Here is a 22,500-nt window from a genome sequence, read left to right as displayed (position 1 = left end):
CCAAACATTAGGAACATCTTCGTAATGATGGATGGACAGCCGCAGGAAGCTGGCAGTCCCTCAGTCTGGTGCAGGGCACTGCCAGGGGATTTATGGAGGCTGGGCTGTTATGTCCTGTATTGTTGATGACCAACTTTTGTTGCCCTTTGTCTCTGGTCTGAGAGACCAGGCTAGCCAGGGTGATACAGTGTACACTTTGTCTCTGGTCTGAGAGACCAGGCTAGCCAGGGTGATACAGTGTACACTTTGTCTCTGGTCTGAGAGGACAGGCTAGCCAGGGTGATGACAGTGTACACTTTGTCTCTGGTCTGAGAGAACAGGCTAGCCAGGGTGATACAGTGTACACTTTGTCTCTGGTCTGAGAGAACAGGCTAGCCAGGGTGATACAGTGTACACTTTGTCTCTGGTCTGAGAGAACAGGCTAGCCAGGGTGATACAGTGTACACTTTGTCTCTGGTCTGAGAGAACAGGCTAGCCAGGGTGATACAGTGTACACTTTGTCTCTGGTCTGAGAGAACAGGCTAGCCAGGGTGATACAGTGTACACTTTGTCTCTGGTCTGAGAGAACAGGCTAGCCAGGGTGATACAGTGTACACTTTGTCTCTGGTCTGAGAGAACAGGCTAGCCAGGGTGATACAGTGTACACTTTGTCTCTGGTCTGAGAGAACAGGCTAGCCAGGGTGATACAGTGTACACTTTCGACACACGTTCAAAAGGATTGAAAATGGATTTAATTTGTGCAATTTGCCAATACCTCTGATTGTAATTCTTTATTTGCCTGTCTGTGTTTGCCAACAGGACAAGGTGCTGAGGATGATGTACGTATGGGCCTTGTGTCGAGACCAGGAGGAGCTCAACACTTATGCAGCCTGGAGACTCCTGGACATCTCTGCCTCCAGCACTGATCCTCTGATCGGCACACACACACGGCTGGAAGACCGAGGAGGAGAGGGGAGGCAGGCTGGACAGGGGAACATGGAATTACCACAGGGACATGAACAAGCAGTATTGGCCCTGTCAGCAACCCAGCAATCTCCTCCCCTAACATGGCTTTGGGTGGCCCGCTGTGGACTGCCTCGTCTGGCTGCCCTTCATGGACCAGACTGGTGGTGTTCACAGACCAGGATACAGGAGACCCAGACTGGATGGACCTGTATTCCCACCAGGATGACAGTGGCGGCAGTAGACCACTCAAGAAGTGTCTGGCTGTGTCACACCATGGTTTGATAAGTTGATACTGTCCTCCTCCTCTCCTAGACTTCATTATGTTCACTAGAGGATGACGTGAAGGGTGTCTTTAATGCCTTTGTCGAATCCCTTCCCAGTTTGGGGAGGACATCTTGGATGCCATGTGCTCCGCCAATGCCCGAGGCCAGGGATGGGGAAACTTTGGTGGGGGCCACAGAAAATCTGAACTCCTCATGCAAGTCTACGTACTAGAGGTCGACCGATTATGAATTTTCAATACCGATAGCGATTATTGGAGGACCAAAAATAGCCGATACCTATTAATCAGCCTTTTTTTTTAAATGTATTTATATTTGTAATTATGACAATTACAGGAATACTGAATGAACACTTATTTTAACTTAATATAATACATTAATAAAATCAATTTAGCCTCAAATAAATAATGAAACATGTTCAATTTGGTTTAAATAATGCATAAACAAAGTGTTGGAGAAGAACGTAAAAGTGCAATATGTGCTATGTAAGAAAGCTAACGTTTAAGTTCCTTGCTCAGAACATGAGAACATATGGAAGCTGGTGGTTCCTTTTAACATGAGACTTCAATATTTCCAGGTTAGAAGTTTTAGGTTGTAAATCAAATCAAATCCAATTTTATTTGTCACATACACATGGTTAGCAGATGTTAGTGTGAGTGTAGCGAAATGCTTGTGCTTCTAGTTCCGACAGTGCAGTAATAACCAACAAGTAATCTAGCTAACAATTCCAAAACTACTACCTTATAGACACAAGTGTAAGGGGATAAAGAATATGTACATAAAGATATATGAATGAGTGATGGTACAGAGCGGCATAGGCAAGATACAGTAGATGTAGTTATTATAGGAATTATAGGACTATTTCTCTCTATACCATTTGTATTTTATTAACCTTTGACTATTGGATGTTCTTATAGGCACTTTAGTATTGCCAGTGTAACAGTATAGCTTCCGTCCCTCTCCTCTCTCCTCCCTGGGCTCGAACCAGCAACACAACGACAACAGCCACCATCAAAGCAGCGTTACCCATGCAGAGCAAAGGGAACAACCACTCCAAGGCTCAGAGTGAGTGACGTTTGAAACGCTATTAGCGCGCACCCCGCTAACTAGCTAGCCATTTCACATTTCACACCAGTCTCATCTCAGGAGTTGATAGGCTTGAAGTCATAAACAGCGCAATGCTTGAAGCACAGCTGGCAAAACGCACGAAAGTGCTGTTTGAATGAATGCTTACGAGCCTGCTGCTGCCTACCATCGCTCAGTCAGACTACTCTATCAAATCATTGACTTAGTTAAAACATAATAACACACAGAAATACGAGCCTTAGGTCATTAATGTGGTAGAATCCGGAAACTATCATCTCGAAAACAAGACGTTTATTCTTTCTGTGAAATACGGAACCGTTCCGTATTTTATCTAATGGTGGCATCCATAAGTCTAAATATTCCTGTTACATTGCACAACCTTCAATGTTATGTCATAATTACGTAAAATTCTGGCAAATTAGGCGGCCCAAACTGTTGCATATACACTGACTCTGCGTGCAATGAACGCAAGAGAAGTGACACAATTTCACCTGGTTAATATTGCCTGCTAACCTGGATTTCTTTCAGCTAAATATGCAGGTTTAAAAATATATACTTCTGTGTATTGATTTTAAGAAAGGCATTGATGTTTATGGTTAGGTACACATTGGAGCAACGATACGCACCGCATCGATTATATGCAACGCAGGACACGCTAGATAAACTAGTAATATCATCAACCATGTGTAGTTAACTAGTGATTATGATTGATTGATTGTTTTTTATAAGATAAGTTTAATGCTAGCTAGCAACATACCTTGGCTTACTGCATTCGCGTAACAGGCACTCTCCTTGTGGAGTGCAATGTAATCAGGTGGTTCGAGCGTTGGACTAGTTAACTGTAAGGTTACAAGATTGAATCCCCTGAGCGGACAAGGTAAAAATCTGTCGTTCTGCCCCTGAACAAGGCAGTTCACCCACTGTTCCTAGGCTGTCATTGAAAATAATAATGTGTTCTTAACTGACTTGCCTAGTTAAATAAAGATTAAATAAAGGCGTAAAAAAATATAGTAAAAAATTGTCAAAGTCGGTGTCCAAAAATACCGATTTCCGATTGTTATGAAAACTTGAAATCGGTCCTAATTAATTGGCCATTCTGATTAATCGGTCGACCTCTACTACGTACCTACATCTATACCCACACATGAAGTCAGAGCCAGTTCCTTTCCTGCAATTCTACACATTTGGCCATTGGGCAGAGAGAATTTTTTTTAAATAGATTTTTTTAATGACATCTGAGTGACTAACAAAATCAATGGGGGCCTCCCCGGTCGGTAGATAGTCTATCACCCAGCTATGTAAACAAATTTACCAATCCAAAAAATGTTAGGTAAGATGGGCTAATTGAGTTACTGTCTGACATAGCAAGAGAAACTGCTGCTGCACAACCACATTTTTAAATTGCACATTGTGTATTGTACTACTCTCAACAGTAAATTGAGACCCCCAACTGAGTTTCCTAAACTCTACTCATTCAAGGGTTATTTTTTATTTTTTACTATTTTCTACATTGTAAAACTATAAAATAACACACATGGAATCCTGTAGTAACCAAAGAATATATTTAGGTTTTTTAAAGTAGCCACCCTTTGCCTTGATGACAGCTTTGCACACTCTAGGCATTCTCTCAACGAGCTTCATCTGGAATGTTTTTCCAACAGTCTTGAAGGAGTTCCCACATACGCTGAGCATTTGTTGGCTGCTTTTCCTTCATTCTGCCGTCCAACTCATCCCAAACCATTTCACTTGGGTTGAGGTCAGGTGATTGTGCAGGCCAGGTTATCTGATGCAGCACTCCACTTTCCTTCTTGGTCAAATAGCCCTTATACAGCCTGGAGGTGTGTTTTGGGTCAATGTCCTGTTGAAAAACAAATGATAGTCCCACTAAGCGCAAACCATCACTGCAGAATGCTGTGGTAGCCATGCTGGTTAAGTGTTCCTTGAATTCTTAGTAAATCACCAGCAAAGCACCATCACACCACCTCCTCCATGCTTCACGGTTGGAACCACACATGCAGAGATCATCTGTTTACTAACTCTGCATCTCACAAAGACACAGCGGGTGGAACCAAAAATCTCAAATTTGGACTCATCAGACTTCCACCGGTCTAATGTCCATTGCTCGTGTTTCTTGGACCAAGCAAGTCTCTTCTTATTGATGTCCTTTTAGTAGTGGTTTCTTTGCTGCAAATTGACCACGAAGGCCTCATTCGCGTAGTCTCCTCTGAACAGTTGATGTTGAGGTGTCTGTTACTTGAACTCTGTGAAGCATTTATTGGGCTGCAATTTCTGAGGCTGGTAACTAATGAATTTATCCTCTGCAGCAGAGGTAACTCTGGGTCTTTCCTGTGGCGGTCCTCATGAGAACCAGTCTCATCATATTGCTTGATGGTTTTTGCGACTGCACTTGAAGACACTTTCAAAGTTCTTGAAATGTTCCGTATTGACTGACCTTCATGTCTTAAAGTAATGATGGACATCAAGTAATGATGGATTTGTCCATTCAGTGTATATAAATTCATTCTGAGAGTGCTTACAAAATAATACTTAATCTTTTATAGCCAAGACACACCCCTCTCAACTCACAATGACGAACCACAGATCTTAGGAACTTCACAAAGGACCTTTTACTTGAAAGAGGAGTAGCCCATAGCTAGATAATTTATAGCTAATGCTATCGTTCAATTTGGTCTCTTAGACGAGGTTCTACTTCCCATTCTTGGTACTTCATAGTACCAAAACATTACCTCATCCAATGGCATATATCAATTGTCAATTCTAGATACTCCCATCTCAAATACAACCCACCCCTGGACAAGCTCCCTGAGAGGAGTGAGCCTCTAGGTCATATACTATGAAAGATAAGTTTCAACATCAGAGGGGACATACAATTGTTCCAGACACTGCCATACTCCTCGCCCCAATGGGAAAAGGAGGGAATGACTGGAGTACAGACATAGTGGAGCCCTTCACATGGTTTCACAGATATATTCATACATGAAGACATGTAAAAGACAAGCCTGACCTCTCCCCTCTCTGGGCCCCAAGTGACTTTTCCCTAGAGAAGAGAGAGGAAAATGCAACTGCCAACAGTATAGTCCAAAAGAAGACATTCTAATGATTCCAATAATAAGTATAATAAATAAAACATTTTATCTATGTTACCTAACTAATTCTGATTCAGCTACGACACAACCTCCATGAAGCTGTTTGACAGATTGCCAAGAGGGTGCAAAGCTGTCAAGGCAAAGGGTGGCTACTTTGAAGAATCTCAAATATAACATATATTTGGATTTGTTGAACACTTTTGTGTTATGTGTTATTTCATCGTTTTGATGTCTTCGCTATTATTCTACAATGTAGAAAATAGTAAAAATGAAAAACCCTTGAATGAGTAGGTATCCAAACTTTTAAATGGTGTGTGTGCATTTTTTAATTTTTTTACATCAAATCAATGTAAACACAACATACAATAATTTTGATGATTTTACTGTGCTACAGTTCATAAGTCAATTTAAATAAATTCATTATGCCCTAATCTATGGATTTCACATGACTTGGCAGGGGCGCAGCCATTGGTGGGCTATGCCCTTCCAGGCCCACCAATGGCTGTGCCCCTGCCAAGTCATGTGAAATCCATAGGTTAGGGAGTCAGGACCAGCTAATCAGAATTTGTTTTTCCCCACAAAAGGGCTTTAAATTACAAACATAAATACTCCTCCGTTTCATCAGCTGTCGGGGTTGGCTGGTCACAGACGATCCCGCAGGTGAAAAAGCCGGATGTGCTGGTCCTGGGCTGGCGTAGTTACATGTTGTGAGGCCGGTTGGACGTACTGCCAAATTCTCCAAATGAAGTTGGAGGCTGCTTATGTCATAGAAATGTACATCAAATGATCTGGCAACACCTCTGGTGGACATTCCTGCAGTCAGTATGCCATTTGCATCCTCCCTTAAAACGTGATACATCTGTGGTATTGTGTTGTATGAAAACTGCCCATTTTAGAGTGGCTGTTTTATTGTCCACAGCACAAGGTACACCTGTGTAATGATCATGCCATTTAATCAGCATATTGATATGCCACACCTGCCAGGTGGATGGAATATCTTGGCAAAGGAGAAATGCTCACTAACAGGGATGTTAACAAATTTGTGCTCAAAATTGGGGGCAGAAGCTTTTTGTGCTTATGGAAAATGTATTTTTTTTATCATCATGAAATCAACACATGTTGACCAACATGTTGCGTTTATTTTATTTCAGATTTTCTAGCTATCGTTTGGAAATTGATTGAGTCTCAAGTTAAAAATAAAAATGTCTGAATTCCAACCATGTTTAATTTGTACATAGAAAACAAATCATAATGGCAAACTTCTTGTTCTGTCTCAAGGTTCTACTTCAGTCAATTGAGTGTCAACCTGGGTAGATTGTAAAAGTTTCATTACTGAGGCTGTGGTTAAGTCAAATTTTATTCACTAACAGTATTGTTTTTCTCCCAAAAACTGGTGTCCCTAGTTGTCCTCTCCTGTCCTAAGGTGAGAGCCTTACTACACACCACACTACGATAGGTGGCCAGGTGGCGTTATCATGACTGATGTCACCCATTACCTCTGTAAGGGCGGACAGCACAGCGAGTAGAATATAGAGAAGCAGGGCCTGATGATGACAATGTGTGCATGTGGATGCTCCCAGCTCTGATGCACCAGGATTGATTACCCGGGCCTTTGGAACGTGAGGGAAGCCTGATGAACAAGCCCACCTCCTGCCTGTTGAGTCACCCGCACTATTCCAGGGCTGTCTGCGATAATGGATCCCCTTAGCTGGTGGCATATGAGGAGGCTGTAGCTCCCTACTGGGCTGCCCATCGGTCACACTGCACCTCCACAACACAGCCGGGGTGGTCTATCACACACAGTCCACCAAGAGGGAAAAACGCATTCCAGACCAACCCAGAGAATTCCCCACAGACCATGGTTGTCAGAGAAAAGTCAGCTACAAACACACTGACCTGGAGAGGACCTGACATACAAATGCATATGAATACTATTACTCATTGCTATGTAAGCAGCGTTTACAAACAAACACACAATTGGCAGTGATTTTTAGACATGCCAGCTGAGGTCTGCTTTAACACATACACATTGCCCTGCCAAGACCCAGAGAGAGGGAGTTCTCCCTCGTTGGACAGATAAGTGCTGACATACAATCAGCCCCTGACTCGCTGGCTGGCAGGTGGGCTGTGACACGCACTAAGTGACAGATGCTCAATAAGGAAACGCTCCCACCTAGAGGATCTATTGACCTGTGACACGCACTAAGTGACAGATGCTCAATAAGGAAACGCTCCCACCTAGAGGATCTATTGACCTGTGACACGCACTAAGTGACAGATTCTCAATAAGGAAATGCTCCCACCTAGAGGATCTATTGACCTGTGACACGCACTAAGTGACAGATGCTCAATAAGGAAACGCTCCCACCTAGAGGATCTATTGACCTGTGACACGCACTAAGTGACAGATGCTCAATAAGGAAACGCTCCCACCTAGAGGATCTATTGACCTGTGACACGCACTAAGTGACAGATGCTCAATAAGGAAACGCTCCCACCTAGAGGATCTATTGACCTGTGACACGCACTAAGTGACAGATGCTCAATAAGGAAACGCTCCCACCTAGAGGATCTATTGACCTGTGACCCGCACTAAGTGACAGATGCTCAACAAGGAAACGCTCCCACCTAGAGGATCTATTGACCTGTGACACGCACTAAGTGACAGATGCTCAATAAGGAAACGCTCCCACCTAGAGGATCTATTGACCTGTGACACGCACTAAGTGACAGATGCTCAATAAGGAAACGCTCCCACCTAGAGGATCTATTGACCTGTGACACGCACTAAGTGACAGATGCTCAATAAGGAAACGCTCCCACCTAGAGGATCTATTGACCTGTGACACGCACTAAGTGACAGATGCTCAATAAGGAAACGCTCCCACCTAGAGGATCTATTGACCTGTGACACGCACTAAGTGACAGATGCTCAATAAGGAAACGCTCCCACCTAGAGGATCTATTGACCTGTGACACGCACTAAGTGACAGATGCTCAATAAGGAAACGCTCCCACCTAGAGGATCTATTGACCTGTGACACGCACTAAGTGACAGATGCTCAATAAGGAAACGCTCCCACCTAGAGGATCTATTGACCTGTGACCCGCACTAAGTGACAGATGCTCAATAAGGAAACGCTCCCACCTAGAGGATCTATTGACCTGTGACACGCACTAAGTGACAGATGCTCAATAAGGAAACGCTCCCACCTAGAGGATCTATTGACCTGTGACACGCACTAAGTGACAGATGCTCAATAAGGAAACGCTCCCACCTAGAGGATCTATTGACCTGTGACACGCACTAAGTGACAGATGCTCAATAAGGAAACGCTCCCACCTAGAGGATCTATTGACCTGTGACACGCACTAAGTGACAGATGCTCAATAAGGAAACGCTCCCACCTAGAGGATCTATTGACCTGTGACACGCACTAAGTGACAGATGCTCAATAAGGAAACGCTCCCACCTAGAGGATCTATTGACCTGTGACACACACAAACACGTACATACACACACACACCACTCTAAACCTCACACATTTAATGCATGTTTTAGAGCTTTAAAATACTTCCTCTACCAAGGCCTTATAAAGGAACCTTGTTTTTCCCCTCATGTACAGTAAAGTACCCTGAGAACACATGACGTTTCCACTGAATGCCGTGCATGACTGAATTGTTGAGATTGTGTAGGTTGGCTGCTATTTTCCCTTACGGTAAACTTCCCTAGTTGAGTGCCATCAAACTAGTATTAATTTCACTACCGCTTGACAGCAAAGCTATATTATTTCCTAGATGATATATTCAGTATTGATGTTTATAGTCATGAAAATGGTCTTCTCTGACACATGGCCACATCAAATCACATTTTTATTGGTCACATACACATGGTTAGCAGGTGTTAATGCGAGGGTAGTGGAATGCTTGTGCTTTTAGTTCCAGTAATATCTAACACGTAATCTAACAAATTCACAACAACTATCTTATACACACAAGTGTAAAGGAATGAATAAGAATATGTACATAAATATATGGATGGCCGAACGGCATAGGCAAGATGCAGTAGATGGTATAGAGTACAGTATACATACGAGATGAGTAATGTAGGGTATGTAAACATTATTAAAGTGGCATTATTTAAAGTGACTAGTGAACCTTTATTAAGTCCATTTATTAAAGTGGCCAGAGATTTGAGTCTGTATGATGGCAGCAGCCTCTCTATGTTAGTGATGGCTGTTTAACAGTCTGATGGCTTGAGATAGAAGCTGTTTTGCAGTCTCTCGGTCCCAGCTTTGATGCACCTGTACTGACCTCGCTTTCTGGATGATAGCGGGGTGATCAGGCAGTGGCTCGGGTGGATGTTGTCCTTGATGATCTTTTTGGCCTTCCTGTGACATTGGGTGCTGTGGGTGTCCTGGAGGGGAGGTAGTTTGCCCCCGGTGATGCGTTGTGCAGACCGCACTACCCTCTGGAGAGCCTTGCGGTTGAGGGCGGTGCAGTTGTCGTATCAGCCGGTGATGCAGCCCGACAGGATGCTCTCCATTTGAGAGTGTTTTTTAGGTGACAAGCCAAATTTCTTCAGCCTCCTGAGGTTGAAGAGGCGCTTTCTTCACCAGACTGTCTGTGTGGGTGAACCATTTCAGTTTGTCCGTGATGTGTACGCCGAGGAACTTAAAACTTTCCACCTTCTCCACTACTGTCCCATGGGTGGGGGGGTGCTCCCTCTTCCTGAAGTCCACGATCATCTCCTTTGTTTTGTTGACGTTGAGTTAGAGGTCAAGTGTTTCATGCCTGTCCTCTTTCTATTTGTTTAATCACCCTCTCTTCCTCTTTTTCTGGTGCTCCATTGACTTGGCTGTCCTCTTTCTATTTGTTTAATCACCCTCTCTTCCTCTTTTTCTGGTGCTCCATTGACTTGGCTGTCCTCTTTCTATTTGTTTAATCACCCTCTCTTCCTCTTTTTCTGGTGCTCCATTGACTTGGCTGTCCTCTTTCTATTTGTTTAATCACCCTCTCTTCCTCTTTTTCTGGTGCTCCATTGACTTGGCTGTCCTCTAGTTCCCCCAGCACCCTCTCCCTATCCAGCATCACCCCATCTTCTATCCCTCTGTCTCTAATTGATGAATTGACAGAGGTGAGAGAACCAGTGAAAAGAAACCTCAACCCCTGGGGTATGTTTCTCAGTTGTCATCATCTGATGTTGGCTCTGGAAAAGAGCCTCTGATTCGGGCAGTTCATTAAACACACAACGTGTGTGTGTATGGGTGCTAGAGCTGGGACAATAAACCGAAAATGATCGATACCAACCACTTACTGAAGGCATTTTGCTGATATCATTCATTACGATAAGTATCTATACTAAAGAAATGTGAAGTTTGAAATTAAATAAGTTTTCTAATATGGGTGATTGTTAAGTGTACAATGGATGGCTACAACCATCAAACCAGTAGTAGTAGTTTTTAAAGAGTCATAAAAAAACAACTGTGGTGCACATTGTTATAAACGTATCATTCTATTTTGCTTTATTGCATCAGTTCTGCCAATTAATTGTATTTTTCTCTAGTGGGGGTGTGTGTGTTGCAGTGGGGCACTGTGCCATTATTAGTGTGTGTAAGTCATGGTAAAGGTCAGGATGTGTCCAGGGGAGAGAGTGTTAGAGACAGGGCTGTTCTGTCTGTCTTGAGTGGACCACATTTCTGAGTGAACCATGGCCTAACTGAAGTGCTTCTGAGAGAGAGTGAGTGTGCGGGCTTACGTGTGCGGTGATGGCTGTGTGCGGAATGGAGTACAGTAACACGGCAGTGTGCTGAACACCAGAGTTACCATAATGGGACTGCGATGGTTGTTGTGTCTGTCTGGGCTTGAGAGACTATAACTCAGTCATTCTATCTCCCTCTCACTATGTTTGTTATCCCCCAGAGTCTCCAGGTTCAGGGTCTCATCAATCCCCTGGTCTTACTGGGTATTGTTCTGTAACACACTGTCAAGGTTAAATCACAATCTTTTAATACTTTACTATGCTGTGGTATTATCTTGGTCTTGAGAGTATTATAATCAATGTTCCTCTGCAACTTTCACATTTTTGGGGGGGATATTGCTTCTGATTTTCAAATGACTTTTTCTTAAAAGGTTATCTTTCTATCTTTTCCGAAAGCTTCTGTTGTTATTGCTGTATTGAGTGATGATGTCCAGGACCTTCCAGCTTAGATCGCTACGTTTCTTCCTCATAAAATTCACTCCAATCATAACCATATCTCATTTTCATACCTCTTCTCTCCCACAACATAAGCCGTCGATATCAGATGGGCGGAAAAACCAACGTGGGCACGTGTCATGAATATATCTACCACTAATCAAATAGAGGCCCTTCTTTTCTGATTATTTGTTTAGCATTGGAGATGAGGGGCTGGGATGGTGTGTCATAGTAATGTGTTAGGACTGTGCTCTGACCACTCTCCTCTCTGTCCCTGCACAACTTGACGGAGAGGCGAAGGTTACAGGGGACTGTGCCTCAACTCACATCTGTGGGTGTTTACAGTTTGTGCCCGCTGACAGGCGCTCTTTGGGCCCTGCATACAATGGGCTTATAAACACAGACTGCTTCAGGTCGCCTGGGGCCGATGAGGAGGGCGAGAAGAGCCAAGAGGAGGCACAACCTTTCTTCTCTTCTCGTCGCTCTCTCCTTTCACGCTCCTTCTCCACAAATGTAATCACCCTTCCACTCTCCACACACACACTGCTCTAATTGTAAGGGTGGATTCTTTACGGGAATCTATGATTCTGCTGTGTAAAAGGAAAATGATGGCAAACCCTGTTTGTATCGATCGTAGAGCTTCTCCTTCCCCCCCTGAGCCTCCGTTGGTGCTGTATAGGGCGGCCATTTATCAGAAGATTTAGTGGCCAGTCATATCTGCCTTTGTCGGGAGGGAGGGAGACAGGGAGGATTTCTGTAAAAGTACAAAAGGAGCCGGGCTGTAAATACAACTTCCTGTCTCAACCAGTCACCAATGGCTTCATAATGAGGCCCCAGACAGTGTACCTGGGATTACACCATATATATTGCATACTGTCTGTATAAGTTAGTGTTTGACTGACAAAGTGATGGGTTAGTGACTGAAATCACTAACATGTGCCAACACGTTAGGCTGTATTTCTCCTTCAGAATGGAAATTGAATCCCATTGAAAAGTGAGCGACCAGACAGACTAATGGAATGGATGGTCTTTGAGTTTGAGTAAAAGGAGAAGTAGGGAAGATAAGAACTGAGAGAAGAGAAGCCCTGTCTGTGTTGGGGGCTGCCATAGTATAGAAATGATTGGTATAACAGAGAACCATACACAAGCTGTGTATATGTGTGTATATACAGTATACACTCCCCTCCCAACATCTATGCTGCTGCTCTGACAGACTCACCTCAGACTCGTGGTGGGGGCCCCTCTCCCCTTCCCTCAAGCGGTTGTTTGCTCTGGTCTAGCGACAGTTAATCCATAAAGTAAATCAGAGCATGGAGTGGTCCACAGGGCAGTCCTGCTTTCAACGCCCTATCAATAACTGTAATGATGATGAAGGTCCTATTGGATTTAGATTTTGAGTTGATTAGCTTCTTGCCTGGATGGTGTCTCAGAACAGCGAAGGGGAGAACAAAACTGTAGCTGTTACTACAATTCAAATCAAATCAAATCAAATCAAATCAAATTTTATTTGTCACATACACATGGTTAGCAGATGTTAATGCGAGTGTAGCGAAATGCTTGTGCTTCTAGTTCCGACAATGCAGTAATAACGAACAAGTAATCTAACTAACAATTCCAAAAAAAGTACTGTCTTATACACAGTGTAAGGGGATAAAGAATATGTACATAAGGATATATGAATGAGTGATGGTACAGAGCAGCATAGGCAAGATACAGTAGATGATATCGAGTACAGTATATACATATGAGATGAGTATGTAAACCAAGTGGCATAGTTAAAGTGGCTAGTGATACATGTGTTACATAAGGATGCAGTCGATGATATAGAGTACAGTATCTACGTATGCATATGAGATGAATAATGTAGGGTAAGTAACATTATATAAGGTAGCATTGTTTAAAGTGGCTAGTGATATATTTACATCATTTCCCATCAATTCCCATTATTAAAGTGGCTGGAGTAGAGTCAGTGTCATTGACAGTGTGTTGGCAGTAGCCACTCAATGTTAGTGGTGGCTGTTTAACAGTCTGATGGCCTTGAGATAGAAGCTGTTTTTCAGTCTCTCGGTCCCAGCTTTGATGCACCTGTACTGACCTCGCCTTCTGGATGACAGCGGGGTGAACAGGCAGTGGCTCGGGTGGTTGATGTCCTTGATGATCTTTATGGCCTTCCTGTAGCATCGGGTGGTGTAGGTGTCCTGGAGGGCAGGTAGTTTGCCCCCGGTGATGCGTTGTGCAGACCTCACTACCCTCTGGAGAGCCTTACGGTTGAGGGCGGTGCAGTTGTCATACCAGGCGGTGATACAGCCCGCCAGGATGCTCTCGATTGTGCATCTGTAGAAGTTTGTGAGTGCTTTTGGTGACAAGCAATTTATTCAGCCTCTTGACGTTGAAGAGGCGCTGCTGCGCCTTCCTCACGATGCTGTCTGTGTGAGTGGACCAATTCAGTTTGTCTGTGATGTGTATGCCGAGGAACAATTTCAAATATCATGAAAATCTCTATATTTCAGATGTTTCAAAAACATTGTTCTGCTATTAGTATTTTTACTGTATGATCGTTGGGCTCAATGAGACAATTTTGCTTACATTGTCCTGCTTAGAGGGGGGCAATGGTCGGGCGAGTATCGTGTGCGACTTCCGGAGGTAGTGTTCAAGACGTGAGAAATACACAGGTTTGCATTACAGTAATGTCTCTTGAGAATCGATACCTCTCGAATCTCTGGGAATTCTCCTTAATTCTGGTGAATGAGAATGGACCCTAAGTTTCCTCACCAACCAGACATTCTATCAGTTATTACAAAAACCCACTGAATCGCAACAGGGTAGGCCATCGACACCACCAGGCATTCATTCACCACAATTAGCTACAGCTGGCTTTGCTCAGAAAAGGGGACTAATGCAAAGGTCATGAATACTTCTACAGTATTTGCATTTTACTGATCAGGGGTTTTGAGCATGTCCATTTGTTACAAAACAATTAGCTGCTACACACAATTATGGGGAAGTACTGTATATGGAATGACTTTAAAGAACGGAACCCAAAGTTGTATTTATTGTATTCATAGTACTGTAATAATATGGTACAGTAATTAACAGTCATAATGGTGTCTTTCATTTATTAAAGATGACTAAGTTGCACTGTGACTTACATTATTATGCATGCTAATTCCAGATGTTCCTAATTCCAGATGTTAAAATCCATCTTTTTTTACATCAGGTTTTCTCTCATTTAATTTTCAAAGATGTACTTTTAACTTTGTACTTTGTCTATAACATCTGTTTGTCTGTCTCTCTCTCTACCCTCTTCCCTTTCTCCCATACAAAAGACCAATCAAGAGATAAAATTATGTTAACTAAGGAGCGGTTCATGGCTCCATAAAAGTTGTGGGCGGGGGTGTCTGGTGAGACGGCTGGGAGTGACGGATGGATCCGGCTCTGCCTGCCGGAATAAATAGCAGCATTAGCGGAGCTACAGCTGGCCTCCGCTGACGCTTACTGGCCTATGAAATGTGCCGTGTGGCAGTGCCTGGGCCTCACCTGCGTGATGAATGGCTTATATTCCTTGCTAAAGCATATTAAAGTCAGATCTCATGATGGATAGCAGACAGAGGGGAGGAGGAGGTAAAGAGGACGGAGGGGAGGAGAAGGTAAAGAGGACGGAGGGGAGGAGGAGGTAAAGAGGACGGAGGGGAGGAGGAAGTAAAGAGGACGGAGGGGAGGAGAAGGTAAAGAGGACGGGGGAGGAGGAGGTAAAGAGGACAGAGGGGAGGAGGAGGTAAAGAGGACGGGGGGGGGGGAGGTAAAAAGGACAGAGGGGAGGAGAAGGTAAAGAGGACGGGGGAGGAGGAGGTAAAGAGGACGGGGGGAGGAGGAGGTAAAGAGGACAGGGGGAGGAAGGAGGAGGAGATTCAGGAAGCAGGGGAAGATTTTGATAAAATATGTTAAAGGAGGAAATTAAATATATCGAAAACAGCCTAGCGTCTCCCCCCACCTCCCTTTACTGGTGACTGATAAAGAGAGCAGAGCCAATTAAATTGTGTAATGCCCCCCTTCTCCCTCCTCTCTCTCTCTCTTTTTTAACCTTTATTTAACTAGGCAAGTCAGTGAAGAACAAATTCTGATTCATAATGTTGGCCTGCCCCCTCCAAACCCAGACGATGCTGGGACAATTGTGCGCCGCCCTATGGGACTCCCAATCATGGCCGGATGTGATACAGCCTGGAATCCAACCAGGGACTGTAGATGCAGTGAGATGCAGTGCCTTAGACAGCTGCGCCACTCGGGAGCCCTGAATTGCTCCCTCCTCTCTTCCTCTCTCACCACGCCCCTCTCTCTCCACCCCACCCTGGTCTAGTGAATACCTTAATGGCTCCATTGAAGCTTCTTGGGCAGTTGCTTCAGTTAACACTATCCAGGTCAGGTCAGTTCCCAGAGGCAATAAGCGATTTTCCTCTTGACATGAGAACCTCAGCACGACTAACCTTAATTCACCGTGTTCGGTCAGGTCAACTGTGATCAAATATTCACAAAAAACAACCAGGGATAGGTGTTTAATCCAATCAGGTCACTTATTGTAAAATAATGAATAGGGCCAAGAGTTTTCCTTTGCCATGTAACCTGATCTCGTAAAAAAAACTTTCCATCTGAACTTTACTCTTATGGCTTTCCTGAGACTTTGTCCAAGAAACGGTGAATTCCGAGAGACAAATCACTAAAGGTCCACAAACTCTGCTCGACTCAGTGACTTCCCCCATGCAATCACGAGAGTCCCCATCAATAAAAAAGCACACTTTAGTTGGCTGGAGAAATCCATTTGGCCCAACATAATTACCTCCAGAACTCCTTCACTCATAATTAACATTTTCCATTATTGATGTCCTTGGCTGGTAACGCTTCATTTGAAAGTGGCAGTAATTATGAAAAAATTCAATTTAATTTGTTAACTGTCATCTTAAGCTCTGTCAAATAATTGTTTTTTTTGCTGGGCTTTAATTTTGCATCGACATCAACTTGTTTCATCAGTGGTTGGGTGGAGCTGGTGGGAGCTGGTTCGGGGGCCTGAACATGTCATTTCCTGCCTGGTTGGTCTCACCTTGCCTGGGGAAGCCTCACCTCCTTCCTCCCTGGGTCACTGAAGATCCAGACTGTGATTGGACTGAAGACCTCAATCACTCTGCTGATATCTTCATCTGAGGGAGGCTCCCTGTCACCGCTTTCTAATGACACCAGACAAGCCTGTGATTAAACTATATTGAACCCAGTCTGCTGTTAATCACAGTATATAGACAACTATATAGACAATATTGATTCATTAAACTGGAGGGGGAAGGAGGGGGGTGATTCAGGGTTCAATCCAGAGCAGAGGCCATCCAGTCAAACCACTGGAGACATACCCTGGTTAGACGTCCTTTCCTTTAACCCTTATTTAATACATTTGAGGTTAAAAACCCATTTTTCGAGAGCAACCTTTAGCCAGGCCCTGTGTGTGTGGGTGGGTGGGAGCGTGTGTGCATGAAGGACTGGGATAGGTTCTCTCCACTGGACACTCTGGGGAAAATAACACATTTGAAAGTGATTCATGGCATCGGCGCAGCTGGCTGCCTCTGACGTGACTCGGCCCTCATTCCTTATTAATATATTAATTATTTTTTTCATTCATTTATGAAAATTATCAATCATTTTAAATGTAGCCAGAATTTATAATCTGGTGATGCTAATCGGGTGGAGAATGTTTAAATTGGGCGTCATTAGTCAGCTGGTCTGGTCATAGTTATCTGTGCAAACTGTCCTCTCTCATCTCTGTCTATTCCCCTACCTAGACCTCCTCAGTGACTAAGGGATAGCCAGAGCAGTCTGCACACACAGCACAGAAAGAGCTACTCTATGTCAAGAGGGGTTATGTAGTACAATTGACTCCATCATGCTCCATGTTATGGACCTACCATATCGTTGTCCATCATTGTAATGTGGAAAGACTTCAAAACTTCAAAACTTCAACTGAGAAAAGAGGAAGACTGTGCTGGTTTGTATCCATGTCACTTGGGACTCTACCCTCAGGCTGGACTTGTAGGCAAAAGCAGTTTGTTCTGCGATAGGCTATTCAGAGAGGTTATTGAGAGAATCAGAACATTGATGGTAGAAGCAGCTGAGAGAGTTGTACAGCATATAAGGGTTACTGCAGGCACATTTTCCTCATGATCAAGCTCACGACACAAGGAGTAGGCCTACATCAATCAGACATCCCCAGAAATCTCCGACCAGCCAACCAACACAACTTCTCTAAACACAGATATACAATGAGTGTACAAAACATTAGGAACACCTGCTCTTTCATGACATAGACTGACCAGCTGAAAGCTATGATCCTTTATTAATGTCACCTGTTAAATCCACTTCAATCAGTGTAGATGAAGGGGAGGAGATGGTTAAAGAAGGATTTTTTGTTGTTGTATTTTACCCCCTTTTCCTTGTCTCGTCGCTGCAACTCTCCAACGGGAGGTCGAGTAATGCGTCCTCCGAAACATGACCCGCCAAACCGCACTTCTTAACACCCGCCCGCTTAACCCTGAAGTCAGCCGCACCAATGTGTCGGAGGAAACACTGTTCAATTAACAACTGAGGTCAGCCTGCAGGCGCCCGGCCCACCACAAGGAGTTGCTAGAGCACAATGAGCCAAGTAAAGCCCCCTTTGCCAAACACTCCCATAACTTGGACGACGCTGGGCCAATTGTGTGTCGCCCTATGGGACTCCTGATCATGGCCGGTTGTGATACAGCCTGGGAACGAACGCGGGTCTGTAGCAACGCAACTAGCACTGCGATGCAGTGCCTTAGACCGCTGCACCACTCAGGAGGCCCCAAGGAAGGATTTTTCAGCATTGAGACAATTGAAACATGGATTGTGAATGTGTGCTATTCAGAGGGTGAATGATCAAGTCAAAATATGTAAGTGTCATTGAACGGGGTATGGTAGTGGGTGCCAGGCGCACCGGTTTCATCCAGCCAACTTAACACAACTGTGTGAAGCATTGGAGTCAACATGGGTTGCAACTCAATATTAGGAAGGTGTTCCTAATGTTTTGTACACTCAGTGTAAACTGTTTCCTTCCATTACAGAGCTATGCATAATTAACAGCTTATGAATATGAAAGTATTCTCACTAAGGCCTACAATGCGTTTCTGCCTAACTCTATCGGTAAACACACCTTGCGTTCTCAGGCTGTAACATAAATTGTACAACTCCAATTTCCAAGGTCATTGGGGGAATATAATGTCCCTATCACACATCACATTCTCATTCTGCCATCATGAGAGCTGTCCCATTGGAATAGCAGAAGGATGAATGCCTTCACTGTATTAATCTGTACCTGTTGGCTCTTTAGAATTGGATGGTGAATGGCAGTTATCATTCCCATACATAGACTGCATAGTACTGAATGCCTAGCACCCCGGGCCTTGTACTTGTACTCGGGTTGTTACAGTGCTAGGTAATGTCCATGGACCAGAGAAGGCCTCTCTCTGAGGCAGAGTGTACCCAGAATGGTGCAGCCTGAGAGCTGGCCAGCTAGTATGGGATAATTATACTGAACAAAAATATAAATGCAATATGCAACAATTTCTAAGATTTTACTGACTTACAGATCATATAAGGAAATCAGTCAATTCAAATAATCTATTCCCAGTCATGATTTCACATGACTGGGAATACAGATATGGATCTGTTGCTCACAGATAAGTTTTAAAAAAGGTAGGGGAGCGGACCAGAAAACCAGTCAGTATCTGGTGTGACCACCATTTGCCACATGCAGCACGACACATCTTCTTCGCATCGAGTTGATCAGGCTGTTGATTGTGGCCTGTGGAATATTGTCCCACTCCTGTGCAAAGTTGCTGGATATTGGCGGGAACTGGAACACCCTGTCGTACACATTGTCTGGTGTGAGTATGCAGGCCATGGAAGAACTAGTACTTTTTTTTAGCTTCCAGGAATTGTGTACAGATCCTTGCAACATGGGGCCGTGCATTATCATGCTGTAACATGAGGTGATGGCGGCGGATGAATGGCACGACAATGGGCCTCAGGATCTCGTCATGGTATCTCTGCGCATTCAAATTGCCATCGATGAACTGCAGTTGTGCAGTTTGTTTTCTGTAGCTTATGCCTGCCCAAACCATAACCCCAGCTCCACCATGGGGCACTCTGTTCACAACGTTAACGTTAATCAGCAAACCGCTCACCCACACAATGCCATACACGTGGTCTGTAGTTGTGAGGCCGGTCAGACGTACTGCCAAATTCTCTAAAATGACGTTGGAGGCGGCTTATTGTAGAAAAAGTTACATGAAATTAACTGGCAACAGCTCTTTTGGGCATTCCTGCATGGCAATTGCACACTCCCTCAAAATTTGAGACATCTGTGGCACTGTGTTGTTTGACAAAACTGCACATTTGTGAGTGGCCTTTTATTATCCCCCGCATAAGGTACACCTGTGTAATGTTCATGCTGTTTAATCAGCGTCTGTCCTGTGGATGGATTATCGTGGCAATGGAGAAATGCTCACTAACAGGGATGTAAACAAATTTGTCCACATTTGAGAGAAGTAAGTTTTTTGTGTGTATGGAACATTTCTGGGATCTTTTATTTCAGCTCATGAAACATGGGAACAACACTTTACATGTTGCGTTTATATTTTAGTTCAGTGTACATAAAAATGAAATAGTTAATGGTCCGTGCAGTGTGGGTCAGCCAGGAGAGGCTTGGGCTTGGACTGGTCAGTGGCTGTAATGTAAAGCATGATGTATGCTTCTCCACAACATGAAGGTCACTGGAGGAACACTGATCACGCACACAGACACACACACACTGATGAGCTGAGAAACATACATAAGGGAAGACATATTGTAATCCTCTGAAGGAAACATTACTGTGGACACATTACTGTATGATTCCTTATGGTAATGCTGACTTTGACATGTGGTTTTAACACTTTGAAGAAGGAGATTGTTCAGTTGGTGCTTATTGTTATAGTAATCAAATCCACAATTATTCAAGTGCAGCCTGGTGTTGAGCTAGAAAGGGATTAGGCTATGAGGGATGTTGGACTTGGGGAAGTGGAGAGTTGTTAAACTCAACAAAAAAGCCTTCAAACATATGTCTCTGTTGTCATGTACTGTACATGTGCACATTATGTAACACCTAATCCTGTCTCTATATGAGCAGGGGTTAATTGTATGAGCTCCAGTTTTGAGTTGCCAGGACAAAATACCTCGCTTTCACAGGATATTTAGAAAAACACACTTCTACTTCCCTCTGTTAGTGTGAATCCCTGGTGACTCATTTATCAATATTGCATAGAAAATATTCTAAAGTACTATTTAGGAACGGAAGTTACAATGTTCATATGCATAGAAAAAGTGTGATTTATCAGACATTCCTGGAGCCTCATTTATCAATATCATGTGGAAATAAAAAAATAAAAACATGTAAATAACATAGTTATAAAGAGAGGACTATTAAGACAATGAGTTGCTATAGCAATGGCAAATATATATCAAATGGAAACACTCACCAATAAGCCATCCATCCTCAACGGCCTTCCTGTAGGCCTATAGGTCAACATTGATGTTCTACAGAATGAATGTGACGCGCCTACCACCTGGCCAGCTTGCCACCTGATTCAGCAGGGTCTTTTGCGGATCACATAACCTATCACCTGCACATTAAGAGTGGAAACCTTTTCTGTTCACATAGTTGAACTCATTATGGGATGGTGCTTTTATGGTGATGTGGGTGCCGTCTATTGCTCCGTTTATATTTGGGAACCCATTGATGGCAAAGAAACCCCTCTTGACTTCAACCTGTTGTGCGATGATTTATGGAAATTGTATGTAACAGTTCGTTTTGCTGATGATTGCATCAAAAACGATCGGGATGCTCCCGCTGCCAAAAAACCCAGGCTGGATAGCACTTGGATTTGCACTGGAATGGCAAGTGTTTGCTTTTTAAAAGTAGGCCTTAAGTCCTTGCAAAAAAGACGATAAGATTCGTTTTGGGAAATGAAATTTGATGAGCCAATCTGTAATTTATCCCATAAAAAAAGGTTCACCTGTCTCTAAAAACGCTTTCTGCGAAATTCAGCATATGCCAAATCTTCAAACAGAGCAAAATCAGCTTCTCATTCGATTTCACATTATCTCAGTCTTTATAGTATTTCAACAATTGTTTCACTTTAACACGTGTAACATTACTGTACTTTATATGGGTTATTATCGTAAAAAATGCACTATGGTCGTCAAATGATATGCCTGTCAAGATATGTTGCATGAATTCACAATGGAAATACAATGACATCGAAAAATTATTTAGTTATTACGCTCACAATTTCTGACAATTTCAACATATAATGTCTTTTTTTTCCCCATTCTATGCTTGACAAGAAGTTAGTTTCATTATTCCACGGCTTGGCACTGTGTGTACGCATGGACATGGCTCTGCATACATTTAAGCACACTCTCAAGCACGCGTATTGCCGCGTTGATGTGCTAGTCGGAACTAGGAAACTCGGACATTTCGACTCGCTAACTGGTTGTAGTTATACACGTACCGCGTTCAAAGAATCAGCAAGTCAGACATTTCTGAGTGTCCTAGTTCCGACTAGCATTTGAACCGGCATTTCTATTGATACATCTCACACGTTGCGTGGAAATGATCCCATGCACAGATTTGTACCTATGCATGATTGATAAATGAGGCCCCTGGACTCTGTATTTCCACTGTATGGCTGCGTTTACACAGGCTGCCCAATTCTGATATTTTCTTCAGAAATGTATCTTTTGATCAATTAGATCAGCTCTGAAAAAGAGTCTGGGGCCCAATTAGTAGAAA

At 43.5% G+C, this 22,500-nt stretch overlaps 1 pseudogene; it reads left to right on the top strand.

Annotated features, from left to right (window-relative positions):
- The window catches only part of LOC112253277, a 52,726-nt pseudogene that overhangs the window by 23,557 nt on the left and 6,669 nt on the right, over nt 1-22,500 (top strand).

This window comes from Oncorhynchus tshawytscha, linkage group LG06 (genome assembly GCF_018296145.1).
Source record: "Oncorhynchus tshawytscha isolate Ot180627B linkage group LG06, Otsh_v2.0, whole genome shotgun sequence".
Taxonomy (NCBI): Eukaryota; Metazoa; Chordata; class Actinopteri; order Salmoniformes; family Salmonidae; genus Oncorhynchus; species Oncorhynchus tshawytscha.
This window is presented reverse-complemented; position numbering and strand designations above follow the sequence as displayed.